Source organism: Lepisma saccharinum, chromosome 26 (genome assembly GCF_977018435.1).
Source record: "Lepisma saccharinum chromosome 26, izLepSacc3.1, whole genome shotgun sequence".
Lineage (NCBI taxonomy): Eukaryota > Metazoa > Arthropoda > Insecta > Zygentoma > Lepismatidae > Lepisma > Lepisma saccharinum.
Genome location: NC_139254.1, coordinates 4,590,581 through 4,606,398, shown reverse-complemented (window position 1 = coordinate 4,606,398; position 15,818 = coordinate 4,590,581). Strand labels below are relative to the sequence as shown.

Below are 15,818 nucleotides of genomic sequence, written 5' to 3'. Positions count from 1 at the left end.
GCTTTATGGGTCTTCACTCCTCTCTCTCTCTCTCTCTCTCTCTCTCTCTCGCTCTCTCTCTCTCTCGAACTTTCCAATTACTACGCTTTGTCTCTCTTTGCTTTATTGTCTTCACTCCCTTCCTTCTCTCTCTCTCAAACTTTCCAATTACTACGCTTTTTCTCTCTTTGCTTTATTGTCTTCACTCCTCTCTCTCTCTCTCTCTAATTTTCCAACCACTACGCTTTGTCTCTCTTTGCATTATTGTCTTCACTCCTCTCTCTCCCTCTCTCTCTTTCTATCCTTTGCCTCTTTGCTTTATTGTCTTCACTCCTTCTCTTTTGTCTCTCTTTGCTTTATTGTCATCACTACTTCTCTCTCTCTCTCTCTCTCTCTCTCTCTCTCTCTCTCTCTCTCTGTATCAGCTTTTGCATTTCTCTCTCTCAATTTATGTCTCACTATATCTACAATTTATTTACCTCTTGCACTGCAATCTACCTTTTTATTGATTTCTCGTTCCATCTCTCTTTCTCTTGACATTGCCCTATTTCCTTCTCTCTCTCTGTCTCTCATTTATTTGCCTCTTCTATTTCTCTATTCCTTTTTCATATATCTACATTTCTTTGATCTCATATCTCTCTCTCTCTCTCTCTCTCTGTCTCTCTCTCTCTCTGTGTGTGTGTGTGTGTTTGTTTTTATTCCTTCCTCTTCTCTATGTCCTTTCACTTCCTTCTTTCCCTCTGTGTACTTTTTTAGTGTTCTCCCTGATTTCCTCTCACCCTCATCTCTCTCCCTCTCTTGTCTGTGTCTCTTTCTCCCTCTTTCTTTCACGTTTATTTCTCTTTGTCCCTCTCTGTCTTTCAATTTTATTTTCTCCTTCTCTCTGTCAAACAGGAGACTCGGGTTACATTCCCGGACCTCTGGCAGGGGTCGTTTCCAACTACACCCCTGCAAAGCAGCTTTGGGGTTTACGCAGCCTCTTATCAATAGGTATCTGGAGATGATCTTTGATGGTAAGATAGCAGATGCTCATATCATCATATCCACCATGGGCCAGATCGAGAAGCCATACATGTGTCCATGGAGTGGCTTTTCTTTATCTTCGCTCAAGATTTTCCCTCTCTTTCTTGTTTCTCCACTCTCTCTCTCTCTCTCTCTCTCTCTCTCTCTCTCTCTCTCTGTGTGTGTGTGTGTGTGTGTGTTTGTTTTACTTTCCTTCTGTCTTGTTTTCACTGTCATTCCTGTTCAATCAATTTCGTATTTGTCTCATATACTTTTTCACTATTTTAAATTTGTCCACAAGGTGTTCCGTGTTCGATTCCCGGTACAGGTACATTGCACAGTGGTTCGGACCCCTGCTTTAAACCGTAGATCCAGTCTCAATTAGCCTATCTGTGCAAAAAGTGGACTTAACCAATTCAAGCTGGACCTCTGCAGTAGTGAAGGACCAGTCTACATTCAAGATGCAGCCACTTGCTACGAATCAACAGTCCCATCACCACAACACAACTTTTCTGCTGCCTATTGCTGTTTAATGCATATTCGTTGTTGCTCATTAATTATTCAAATAACAGCAGCTCTCCCATAAATAAAACAGAGCGACTAATACATTCGACTGGCGCGAACTGTTCTAGAACTTAACTGGGCGGTGTGACGTAACATCTGCATAAATCTGTCTCAACCAACCAATCAAGTATTGAATGGGATTTAGAGAGGCATACACACCAGTTGTCCTTCCTCGGCTACTTGTTACCTCTTGTCTCGGGGTTAGCCCCGTCATCTGAATTGCAAATTATTCCCTCCTCCCTGTCTCTCCCCTGCTCCTGCCGGTGGATGTTTGAAACTTGATCTCGCAAGCTGCTTCCGCCGCGGTGTCAGTTGTCAAAACAAATGGAGCAAATAGAGAGATGAAGAAGGAAATGGAGAAGTGTAGGGATCAGGGACGAAGGTAGGAAAGGCAACGGAGAGGAAAGGAGGGAGAGAAGAATTGTGGAAAAGTTAGAGAGATAAAGAAAGCGATTGACAAATAGGGAGAAAGGTAAACAAGGTAAAAAGGTAAAGTGTTCCCCTGTGCATAGCACCACGCCATGAAGGCGTATAGGGGGTGTAGGGGTAACGCCCCACACTTTCTTGATCCGGTCGTGAGTGGGGGTGATGTGATCAGCATCACGCCCCTGACCGCCTTTACCCCCCAGGGTTTCCCCCAGGTACCCATGTTATTCCCGGGGCCGCTTTCACCGTTAGAAAAGTTCCCGAATTTGAACCGGCCGGGGATCGAACCCGGGACCTTGAGCATGGTAGCCAGACGCGTTACCGACTGAGCCACCGCGGCCTTAAGGTAAACAAGAGTAATAGATATAAACGTGAGGAAGACAGAGAAAAAGACAGATAGGAGGAAACAAAATAGAGTAAGAAACATAGACATAGAGACGACACAAGGAGAAAGAAGGCAATTAGAGTAAGAAGGGGTAAGACTGCGCAGTTTTTGTTCATCATGTTTTATTGAAGTTATGAACCTGAAGTAACATACGGAAAAAGTAACACAGAATGCACTATACTTTGCCAATATACAGTAAATTTCCGAAAGCCCAGTAAACAATATTTCAGCAGAAAACAAACGAAAAGCATAATCATGCAAACGCGCAGTCTTACCCGCAGCACAGGATAAGACTACGACTACGTTCGGGTAAGAATGCGCATCGTACTAACACTTTCTAAACAGATTCACATTCGTATGAAGGTCCTATAGAAAGGAACACAAATTACTTAAGGAAGTTCCTCTTTCATATTAGAAGCACTCAATATGCTGCCCAAGGCAGTAATTTATTTTATTATAAAACATAAACTAAACGTAACGTTTCAACCTTCTAGCAAGGTCTTCTTGACACTCTGCACCAAGTACAAATGTAACAAGGTACAAAACAGGACGATATATACACACCAACATTACACCCCTCCAGACTATTAGAAAGTTGTTCTGGAACATTCTAGCAGGTGGTTTTCTCTTGTCAACTGTACTTTCACCTAAAAGGCTAAACATATTTACTTCCATATAGAATGTGGTTAGACTCTTTATCTCACGCTCTATTTTCTTCATTCTTCTTCCTTCTTCTCTCCTCTTTCTCTCTTGTCCTTTCCACTCTTTCTAACACCTTCTTCCATTCATTGTTTGTCTTCAGTCCCCCATTCCAGTTCATTGTGTCTTCTTCACCTTTCTTCTCTATTTCCTTGGAAATAGGCCAAGGAAGGAGGCAAAGGAAATAGAGAAGGAAGGTGAAGAAGACACAATGAACTGGAATGGGAGACTGAAGTTAAACAAAGAATGGGATAAGGTGTTAGAAAGAGTGGAAAAGACAAGAGAGAAAGAGGAGAGAAGAAGGAAGGGAAAAGAGCGTGAGATAAAGAGTCCAACCACATTCTAGATGGAAGTAGCCTTTTAGGTGAAGTACAGTTGACAAGGGAAAGCCACCTCCTAGAATGTTCCAGAACTACTTTCTAATAGTATGGAGGGGAGTAATGTTTTGTCCTGTTTTGTACCTTGTTACATTTGTACTTGGTGCAGAGTCTGAAGAAGACCTTGCTAGAAGGTTGAAACGTTACGTTTAGTTTATGTTTTATAATAAAATATATTACTGCCTTGGTCAGCATATTGAGTGTTTCATATCATGGAAACAAGGCTTAATGGTGTTATAACATATTAGAAGCATTTGTCGTGCCATCCAAACATGTGGCACCGTGAATCAAGTCCTCGGCTGGGAGTTCGCTGTACTTCTCATCACAACCAGGGAAAGGGCTCTTTGTCTTGACATTGCCAGCTTGATACGTCTTCTTCAGCAAGGATGTTCGTTTTCATCATCGTACCAATAACAGATGGCGGTGCCCCTTCAAGTAGTTCTGCTGTCATTCTCTTCCGTGGAAAGATGAATGCAGGAGGAATGAAACTTCCTGACGCGCTCATACGACATACAGCAGTGATGGTTTTTCCACGTTCTCCACTAACAACTTTCTTACCCGATCCTTTCCCCTTCATACTTATCACCTTTGGAGGTCTCGAAGGAACTGTGCTGACACCAGATTCATCCATATTAAATACACGGCATGGTTGAAATTTATATCTATCCAATAATTACCGCAGATTTGTAAAATGTCTGTTCACCTGGAATTTATTGCGCAGTCTTGCCCCGTGCTGCAATCGGGAACAAAGCACGTGATGCTGTCGGGCCATTGCACAATGCAATCAAAACAATTACACATATGGACTTGGCATTAACACAGCAGCCTCAATGAATCAACATTGTGATATTCTCTACATTTACAGTGAAGGAATTATAAGAAAACTCGGTATCCAAATTAATAGCAAACACTTTAAAATTCTTCTCGGTTTCCTCTTTCAGCACAACGAACCAACAACATGTCTTCACTAACATCCACGGCTAGCTTCCATCTTAGGCGAAGTGACGGCGGAGCAGTGGTGCCAACCGTCTATGATAAGGAAGAGAAATAGAGGGGACAGAATGAGAAAAATAGAAGACAAAATAGATCAGAATTTAGAAAAAGCGAGAGAAGAGAAATGTGGAAGAAGTAGGAAGAGATAAATAGAAGCACAGGGAAAATATTAAAGCAACGGGAAACAAATGCTCAAAAGTTACTTTAAGTTCATTGTATGCAGAGAGAGGCTACAGTGTAAAGTGGGATCCGAATCATTATGTGCCCCTACCGGGTATCGAACCCAGGACACAAGGGAGCGACGTTACCACTACGCCATCAGGGAACCAAATAGGGTGAAACCGAGAGAGGAAAGATGGAAATGCAAAAAAGGAAAAGAAGTGAAGGAGAGAGATGAAGAATAGGGGGAGGGGCAAGGAACCGCTAACCCGCCCGGTCTCCCGAGGTGCTGGCGGCTGTATTCCTCTCGCGCGGCGCTTCCCGTTTCCATGGCAACGGTAAGCGTATCGTGGGAGATCCGGCAGCTGAGGGGAATTCTCATTTCGGCCCTCGGTCCGCCAGCGGGCCCGCCCTCTCGAATCGGCGGCGCGGAACAGACAAAAGAATATCGACAGCCGAACGCACAGAGGCACACGGGCATCCTTCCGACGGGATGCGACGTCCACGGGATGAATTCCGAGGCTGGTACCTGGAGAAAACTTCCCCATCTCTCTCTCTCGGAACCAGAGTCGAGAGGGAAGAAAATTTCAAAGCCTTAGGGATGTATAGATCCTGAACGTCCCTTTTCATTAGTTACAGTGTAAACACACAGAGTTTATATTCCTGACAACGGACATGGAATGACTATATTCGGCTGTGGAGTGTTGATGTCAAATGCTGATTTTCACTGAGATTCATCGCTTCTACGATCTCAATCCACCCATCTCTCTCCAGAGTTCTTCAAATTCCAGCCCCCCCACCCTCACTCTATTCTCCCTTATTACAATTCCTTTCAAAATTAGTTCTATCTGATCCTCTTACAACTATTATGGGCAACTGCAAAATTTTTCGAAAGGGGGGGGGGTCACAATCAAAAATTGTTAAAATTATCAAAACTTATTTCGCCTTCTTGCTACTTTTAGTTCACCTCGAAGATGAGGATGAGTAATGATGATTGCAACCTGGGACCCCCGGCGTTGCTAACCACTAAGCCACGGAGGTCGGCTGACAATCAAAAAGTTGTGTTTTTATGGGATATAATGACGTCATGTTTAGTGTGATCATAGCGTTCCGAGGGGAATGAAGGAAGAAGAGATGTAAAATAAGCGACACAAAAGAAGAGAAGGGGTGCGAAGGGAAGGCAGAAGGAGAAATATAGAAGCGAGAGAGAGAGAGAAATGAACACAGAAAAGAAAACAGAGAAGGAAGATAAATAAAGAATATATATACAGAGAGGCTAATTAAGAATTTACGATTGAAAGCAGGAAGGAAAACGTTTATATGGATAAGGTAGATACAGCGTGTCGCGCTTATACGTATAATAAAAAAAGAACTTCTAAACAAACTGTCAGAATGATGTGATTGTTGTTTCATTTTAAAGAATGACTCAGAATTTTTTTTAGCAACACATTCAGTTGTAGTTGCGCATGCGCAGTAGCCAGAATGTCTTGAAAACTGATATTATCAGTTTCTCAGTACCCATTCGTCATGTGGTCGCCACAAGAAAAGGTGTTTTGTGTTTTAACGTTGTCTGAAGTGAAGTCTGTGACACTTGTACAGAGACGTTATAGTTTAGGTGCTAAAGAAGTAGTTCCATCGTACATTTCAATAAAGAAATGGGAAAAACAGTTACGCGAAACCGGTTCATTTCTCAAATCTCGTTAGAAACTTCCTGGACGAGCATTTCAATGGAAAATGGATAGGAAGAGGTTCGAATCTTACTGAATGGCCCCCACGGTCACCAGACCTCACTGTGTATGATTTTCTGTTGTGGGGGTGTGTTAAGGACACAGTGTACACCGGTTAGAGATTTGCAAGACTTGCGTGAAAGAATTGTGGTTGCAGTAAGCAACATTACCCCGCACATGCTTCAAAACGTGTACCACTAACGGTTCACATGTGGAAATGCGCTAGTTTTCTTGATTTGTTACATGTTTGTACAAAGTTTGGACAAAAATATTGGTAAATAAAGAAGTTGTGATTCTTTTATTTTATTGTACGTATAAACGGGACGCGCTGTATAGTAAAACTAACAAAAGAAAATGAAGAACTAGTAACGAGGCAAGAAAAAACTGAAGACGGATACAAATAAAGGAAAAACGAAAGAATTTTTCCATTTCCCAAGAAGACTCAATGTGAATAGACAAAGGCAGGGTAACATAACGTGAGACAGTTTAAGACCATTTATAGAAACAAAGTAGTCAGATATGGGTAGAAATAAGAAGATAAAATGGTAGAGGGTGTTAAAGAAACAGAGGAAGAAAGAGAAAGAAGGATTGAAATGAACAAATAGAATAAAGAAGGCAAGAAATATCTAAAGTGAAAAAGATGGAAAGTGATAGAAATAGAGGGGAAAGCAAAGTAGAAATAAACGGAGAGAGAGAGAGAGAGAGAGAGAGAGAGAGAGAAGAAGATAAGATATATCTAGAAAAAAAGATGGAAATTGATAGAAATAGAGGGGAAAACAAAGTAGAAATAAACGGAGAGAGAGAGAGAAGAAGATAAGAAATAGAGGGAAAACAAAGTAGAAATAAACGGAGAGAGAGAGAGAAGAAGATAAGAAATAGAGGGGAAAACAAAGTAGAAATAAACGGAGAGAGAGAGAGAAGAAGATAAGAAATATCTGGAAAAAATATGGAAATTGATAGAAATAGATGGGAAAACAAAGTAGAAATAAACGGAGAGAGTGAGAGAGAGAAGAAGATAAGAAAGGGAGGGAAAACAAAGTAGAAATAAACGGAGAGAGAGAGAAGAAGATAAGAAATAGAGGGAAAACAAAGTAGAAATAAACGGAGAGAGAGAGAGAAGAAGATAAGAAATAGAGGGAAAAACAAAGTAGAAATAAACCCGAAGAAAGAGAGGAAGAGAAACACACACACGCATACATACCGGGTGGTCCAAAAGTCCCGGAACGGTCAAATATCGTGAGAAATACACATCGAATCGGAAAACGAAAAAATACGTGTTTAATAAGTTAAAGAAAACTATTCAATGATATCACGCTTGATACGCCACCCCCGCCCCCTGAGAGTGGGGCGGGAGGCAACTGTGAAATTTTAAACTGAAACTCCATTTTGTATTGTTGATTCGGAAAGAGGACTTCATTCCGAGTCCAACGAGCTATCAACCATCTTCCTAGCTCAATTAGGAACGGAGATATGGCGATTTTAAATTTTCGCCCCCCCCCCAAAAAAAGGGAAAATTTCATCAAACCCAAATAAAATTTCAAAGGGACGCTCTGCCCCTAATTGAGCTAGAGTGAACGCGATTGCAGATTCGGAATCTGCACGCCAACACCTTTCGATAGAGTATATCGAAGGGGGGGGGACCCTAGGGGTGGGGGTGGGGAATCAAGTGTGATATCATTGAATAGCTTTCTTTCACTTAGTGAATACGTATTTTTTCCTTTTCCGATTCGATGTGTATTTCTCACGATATGTGAACGTTCCGAGACTTTTGGACCACCCGGTATATGAACAGATAAATATGGCAAGTAAGAGAGAAATTGAAAAAGGTAGAAACTGAAGAAGCTAGAAGAAATACTATAATATAATAGAAAAGCTATAATATTTCTTGATCTTGTTAACCGTCACCACTTTAAACCTTGTCTTCAACCCGAATGGACGACGTCATTGTTACACAATCAAACCCAAGTATAATGTCTTTGTGCATTTTCCAGTCTTGTGCATCTCCACTGACCCCTCCTACAGAAGATCTAGCCCAGAAGGCGTCCCTGGCAACGTATGAGCGTTCCATTGTCGGATACTTACGTCGCTGGTGACGTAACTGGTGATGCGATACGCAAGGAGGAAGCACGGAATGTATGGATGAAACATTCGTTCAAAATTCTCACCGGCCAGTGTTGCCATCCGGCAAAATCAAGATATCACCGGACTCTCTCTCTCTTCTCTATCTCTCTCAACGTCTCTATCTCCCTCCCTCCCCCCTCTCTCTCTCTCTCCCTGCTATCCAATATTCGAGGTAAAACGGTAAAGTTTCCCGTGCATATAGCACCATGTCATGAAGGCGCATTTACAGGATGTGGGGGTAAGGCCCCGTACATTCTCGATCTCGATAATTTTGGAGGTGATGTGAACAGCACCACGTTCCGGTCGCCTTTACCCTCACCCCCAGGATTGCGCACAGGTACCGGTTGATTTGTAGCTGGATGAGCCCCAGAGTTCCTTTATGCGGGAACAAGGCCGGAAAAATTTCGATTCTAGATCACCCACCCCTGGAATTGAACCCGGGCCTCCCGCTTGGAAGTCAGACGCCCTGCCGACTAGACTAAGTAAGTTGGTGTTTTAAGTCCACTTTATGCACAGTAAGGCTAATCGGGACTGGACCTACAGTTTAAAGTGGGATCCGAACCATTATGTGCCTCCACCAGGAATCGAACCCGGGACCTCTTGATTACAAGGCTACGACGCTACCATTGCACCATAAGGGAGGCCCCTTACCGACTAGACTGACTCGCTTGTCTTGCGAGAGGTACTGGGATCAATGCCCAGCATCTCTACCACGTATCAATCTACAGAATGATGGGGATCAAAACCAGTCACTCCCACAATAAATCAATGGCTGATGTAATTTATTCATCATTCATCCTCAATCATGAGAGCCCTCGTCATTGGCACGACAAGTCAAATGCTTGGCAGTGCGAAAGGCACAACTAAAACTAAACCCCTTAACAAGCAAAACTAACAACTAGAAAAGACAATGGTCACTCATTGGGTTTTATGAACCCTTGAACCTGAATCATGGCTGAGTTAGGATAATTACCTGTCAATCTGAAGAATGAAGATAAATTCGAAGAATAAAATAAACTAAATCCTTTCTAGGCTTCGTTGCAGGTTGACCAGCGCCTCGCCTCACTTTCCCTCAACTCCTTTCTCTAATCTCCTCTCTCTCTCTCTCTCCCCTCAATCCAAAACAAAAGTCAGTCGCTTCTCAGTCTGTCTCACCTCTATATCACCCAGGCCATGGAGACCTTCCTCCATGCCGAATCGTGATTTTTACTACCTCTATTGCAAACAGCTCACTCCATAAACCTGATGGAACTTTCATTATCCTGAATAAATCAGGAAGTTTGCATAGCACAACACTGTGGATTATTCACATACCACAGAGGTTGAGACAACTGGAGAAAACAAGTGAATGCCCTGGTCAACATGAAGCATCCAGAGAGAGTTTAAATAAAATATAATCTTATGGACCAATACGATATGTTAATAGTTGAATCGCCTATGTCATGAGCTGGGAGTTAGCAATGTGTAATTTGTAATTTTCTTATCGTGACGGTGAATGATAAGATGAAGCTGTTGAAGAGGCATGTACAATCACCGCCAATAAAAATGGAGCACCTCGATCCAGAAATGTTCGCTTCTCTGCAAGGCGTTCTGTGTGATGCCTAACCATACGGCGATAAGTGCATTTTAAAAGCAAAGTTTCAATGGCAACTTCTATCCCCGCCATAGTGTTAGGCAACACACATGACGAGTATTTCAATCTAGGTGTCCCATTTTATTGCCGGTGAGTGTACAAAGAAGTACCCACGCTCAGATCAGGATCCTAACCAGGAAGTAATGAAGTGTACAGGAGCGTGCTGAACTGCAACATCCCCATTCCCACGCCATGATTCCGAGCTGTACACTCAATCTCTGGAGAGAGGGAATGATTGAGTTGGTGTTTAAAATCCAATTTATGCACAGTATGGCCAATTGGGACTGGACCTACAGTTTAAAGTTGGATCCGAACCACAACGTGCCTCCACCGGGTATCGAACCCGGGATCCCTTGATTACAAGGCGAAGACGCTACCACTGCGCCATCGGGGAGGCCAAGAGAGAGCGAATGAAAAGAAGTGTGCGCAAGTACTGACTCGAGAGAACTCGATGAACTCGTGAGTGGGGAAGCTACTGCAGCTACGCCTTCCGTTACGTGTGGCCTTGCTCCTCAGAGACAGAATAAAGCGACATATATTCACGTTTGGCAACACTGACTCAGGATGTATAAAGAAACGGCATGATGTGTTAGCCCCGCGGCCATGTAGTTCGTCGGATGAAAATATAACTTGGCAAAAGGTTTTTGCTGGATCTTCAAACTCTGGGAATAAAACCACCTGACTCCGGTACGCTGCCAGGAAGCTTGGAGAAGCTATATCGTTCTCTCCTCTCGCTGTTCACAATTGTTTTCTTTTGAGAGACTCACATTGTCTGCAATGTAAACCCCGTCAGCTAATGTTCGTGGCTACGAGAGTTTCGGCAATGAGGAAATACCAACAGGGTCCCGACACCGAAAACTGTGAATAGACAATAGAATTGCAAACAAGGAGAAGAGATACAACGAGTAAAGCAAGATGAAAGCAGTCATTTATTTGTATTCTTTCTTGTTTTGATGCTATGCCTATTTAAGCTGATCCCGTTCATGAAGATAGATGATTAAGACATGATATTGATGAAAGACCAGCATAAAGCAACGCTCATGCTCAGGTTGAGACAAACTCTTAATCTTCGGTGGCGAGATGGTGAATCTGAGCGGTGGAATAACCGCGAAGGGATTAAGCGCGAAAGGAATAAACGCGAAGGAATAAGCGCGAAATGGAATAAACGTGTGTTACGTGCCTGATGGGCAAACACAAACTATGCACGAGACGAATTAGTTTCACGAGAGCGATAGCAGATGTCAGTGCGCCCAGCGTGAATGAGAGGACAAATTGTAGCTTTTGGGTGAAGGAAAAGATGGATGTATACATGAGAATAATTAGAAAGAAACGTGGTAACAATATAAAATTGCATAAATAGAACAAGAGACATATTGTAAATAGTAAATTACTAATGTAAAGTATATGTCATATGTGGGAATTTAAGGAAAGTTTATAATCATAGAAACGATTACAAGAATGCAGTGGCGCAGGAACGGGGGGTACAGGGGTGAAGGGGGTACTGTACCCCCCTAAATCCGTAAATCGAGTTGTACCGCCTGTACCCCCCTTTGGTAATTTGACAGCAGACGGAAGGTGCTACTGTTAAAATTACCTATTATCAATTCGCCCAATAAAAAATGTATTATTGTTTATAAATTTTAAGCATTATAGTCCTTACCACAGAAATTCAAAACATTTAATTGTAAACTTATTATACTACATTGTGCTTGCTACTAGTTAGTTCATTGACCTAAGTTCTTGGAAACCTCTTTAACGAGATGAAAATTGTTTAAAATGTGTGTGGAACGATGGAATCAGATTGACTCTCAGACAATTACGCTGCAGACGATTGCTGCTTTGCGTAGGGGGGGTACACATTTCTAAAGCAGTGGTCGCGTCGATTCGAAGATAAGATACAAATCTTCATCAGAAGAGTATATGACTGACCCCATTTTCTTTTGAATATTTATAATGGAATTTTCCGAAACGAAACACTTACACGAACGAGACGAGACACGACAGACCAACTGGGGGGGGGGGGGTACAATGCACTCCTTTACCTCACCCATATTTTTCATAAATTTGTAAGATGGTGTTGGGAAAACTATACTTAAACCTATATATTAAGATATATTTTTTTTAAAAAAATAGAGTGCCGATTAGCCTATCTGAGAATGAGGTAAATTTGGAATAAGTTTTCATAACTTCAGAGTGGAAACCGAAAGAAAAATAAGCACAAACAAGAACGAGAAGGACCTCACCACACGGGATACAAGATGAGGCTGTGACAATTCTCGACTCATCGCATCGCGATACCATTCCTAGGTGAAATGAAATCTTTCCTAGACATTTAAACAGGGTGCAATTTGCGATTTTATCAGAGGGGGGACTATTTTTTACCTATGTATTAGGTATACTTATAATTGGACATAAATTGCTTAAAATCTAATTGTGATATCGAATGCAACACAAACACAACGCCATTTTATGTTAAACTCTAAAGTCAAATTGTAAGAAAATTACATTAGTCAGATGAATGCACCAGATAAATGAGACTCACTGCAGGTTCTATTGGTAGATTTTGGATTGGATTTACAAGGTCTCTGGGAGTAAGATGGGAATATTTGATTGATTGATTTGGTTTGTTTTACTTCGCATTTCTGCCACTTTTGGCTAATCGCGAAGATGAGGATGAGTGATGATGATATGATGAAATTGATGGACACTCAAAAATAACACCCATGGGCAGGCCAGGATTCGAACCTGGGACTTCAGGCGTCATAGCGCGCTATGCTAACTCCTCCGCCACGGAGTACGGCGAGGTGGGAATGTGTTTTGGATTTTCTTTGTAGATGCGAAAATCTTTAACTGTGACGCGCACATGCTTCTGCTTACATTAAAGTTTACATTTTCACATAAACGAGAAATTGACATGTCATCCTAAAACACACGCGTGTATCTGCATTTAATACCACTACATACGAAAATAAACCTTGGCCGGCTCTTCACATTGTCCACCAAAAATTGAAAAGAAAGAATAAACTTTTGAGGGTATGGCTTTCCTTGCTACTTCTGAGAGCTGAAGGATTTCGGCTTTGTAAATGAACCGAATGATATTACTTTCAGTACTTGAAGAGCGTCATTAGGTACAGCTAATTATATTACAAATAAATGATTTGTCATATTTTTCACAAATATTTCAAAGTTAGACTTCTTACGAGTTGATTGGGAACCATCTGAACTCATTTTTTTCTTTTTTAATACAACACCCTATAGATGTCTGAGAAAATACCAAATACATGGCTTCTAAAAGGCATTGGATATGGTACACACCTGCCATAAATTGTTTAAAGATATTTTTATGCGTAGCTATGGGACTTTTAAAATTAGTAAGAACGGAACTGAAGTGGAACTCTATATAATGTAGTTTCTATATCCAGTGGGTGGGAGATGATTATTCCTGGTTGGGGTGGCTCAAGATCCCCCTCACTCCTGATTTTCCGTTCCGTGAAATCCAAATAAGCCCAGAATGAGATCCAGAGCTTAGCCTTATATGTTTCAGAATTGTTATCTGATTTTAAAATCTGTTTTTTTTTGTTGTTGTTTTTTGGTTTTTTTTTAAACTTAAATTCTAACAAAACAATGAAAAATATTTATGCATATTTTGCATTAATTAACAGGACATTCGTGTGTGTGCTGTTCTAAAAGAGAATATTTCTCATGGCTTCACATTATACCTAGGTATCAAGGACGTTTTTGTGGGGGTCCAGGGGGTCCGGACCCCTTCCCCCCAAAAGACTTACCAAGTAGTAAAAGTAATTTATCAAAATATAATTGTTTAGCATTTGTTATACTCAATTTCCATCAATGCCAATACCATGCTTGAACAGCGTAACAATTAAAAGTTAGGGTGCGGCAGAAATATCTCCCGGATTTCATTTGTGAATAACAAAGCAATGATAGATGTTGTGCAAAACTTTATTGCACAGTTGGAAAGAACAAGGTTTACCATTTTATTGCACATTTGCAAAGAACAAAATGTTCCTATTATTTTTTACAAAATTGCCACAAGTCACCATTTTGAATGACATAGTTGACTTTGTTTTAAAATGATATCGTCCAAATGCCGATCTGCACGGTGTACGCATTTCTGAAGTCTCGCCCTGAAGTTCTGCATTACCCTCCTAGTCATGTCTGGTAGGTATTGCCGCACTTTCCTGTCTGATACAACCATCTTTCAGATCATTGGCTGTCCTCGGCCTTCCTTGGTAAACTTTAGCCTGCAGGTACTCCCACAGAAAGAAGTCGCAGGGTGCGAGCTCGGGGGAACGAGTTGACCATGGAAGGTGACTTAAAAGTGAGATCAGACGCCCTGGAAACATTTCACGTAGCACGTTCATCGATACGCGTGCTGTGGCACCATCCTGTTGGAACCACATAGCCAATTTGCCACGTTCGTTCGATTGCGGCTGCAGGAAGTTGCGTAACATCCATACATAACGGTCAGACGTTACATTAACTGCGTGCCGTCTTCCTCAAAAAACTAGGGGCGTTCATGGAGTTGTCTCGGTACATATGGGAAACAAAATGGTAATCCTTGTTCTTTCCAACTGTGAAATAAAATTTTGCATAACATCTATCGCTGCTTTGTTATTCACGAATGAAATCCGGGAGTTATTTCTGCTGCACCCTGTATACTCGATGGTTTTATCCGCTGAACTTATTGGAAGGCAAGGAATTTGGCTCATACGGCTTTGAAGGATTCCAAAGATTTATGCACACTACTAATGATAATATCCATAAAATATTAATCAGGAACTTTACTTTTCGTTAATTGGATCTAACTCCTTTTTTTTGTTATTCAATAAATATTCAATTCTTTTTCTATCTGACATTAAATTCCTTGCCAGGGCAGTTGTTTTTGTGCAAATCTTGGCGATCTTAACTACACGTAAGCTAGATAATGAATACTTGCTGTTATATTTCTATTCTTTTACTATATTTTACCTATTCATGTAATAATAACAATACAATATTAATTAATGTACATATTTAATTAATTAATATATTAATATATTAATTTAATTAAATATAATTATCCTAATTATTATTATTGCGACACTTGATTGGACATATATACCGCGTGAGGCACCTAAAAGTACCACCTGAAATAGCGAAGAAACCAGAAACAGTAGCGGTGTGAGGTTTGCGGGAAAAAATAATATCAAATGGGGCTCGTAAATCGGAGATATGGGGTGGGTCGAAAAATATCGACAAATGGGGCATCTGGAGCAAAGTCATATTTTTTTTAAATGGAACGATATACAATAACATGCATAATATAAAAGAGCACACGCACAGAAACACAACGCCGTTGGTCTCATGCATCTACTGCACATAGGAACGAAGATATGGCCATGTGAAAATATGTAAACAAACTAACAAGTGGCCCACTTGACCGTCAGTACCACGGCATGTACAAGTATGAGATGTCGGAAGCCATTGGACAAGATGAAGACAGAACGTGTTAAAGGAAGAAAAAATACAGTAGACATCGTCAGCACCATGTATTTGACAGTGTTACAGCATAATGAAAATGACCATGACAGTATGTCGAAGAACCACTGCGTAAGAAGCGAAAACCTGTCAAAGTGTGTGTTCAAAGTGGTGGCCGTCAGCTGCGATACAGGCAACGAGGCGCCCACGCAAAGATCGTTGCACAGAATGTAGCATCTCGTAGGGAATGTCCCTACAGGCCGCAGTAATGCGGT

The 15,818-nt window shown here is 41.3% G+C and overlaps 1 protein-coding gene across 7 annotated transcripts in view; it reads right to left on the bottom strand.

Moving 5' to 3' along the window:
* Nucleotides 1–15,818, bottom strand: part of Stacl (SH3 and cysteine-rich domain-containing protein) — a 908,463-nt gene that overhangs the window by 831,798 nt on the left and 60,847 nt on the right. The window lies entirely within an intron of this gene.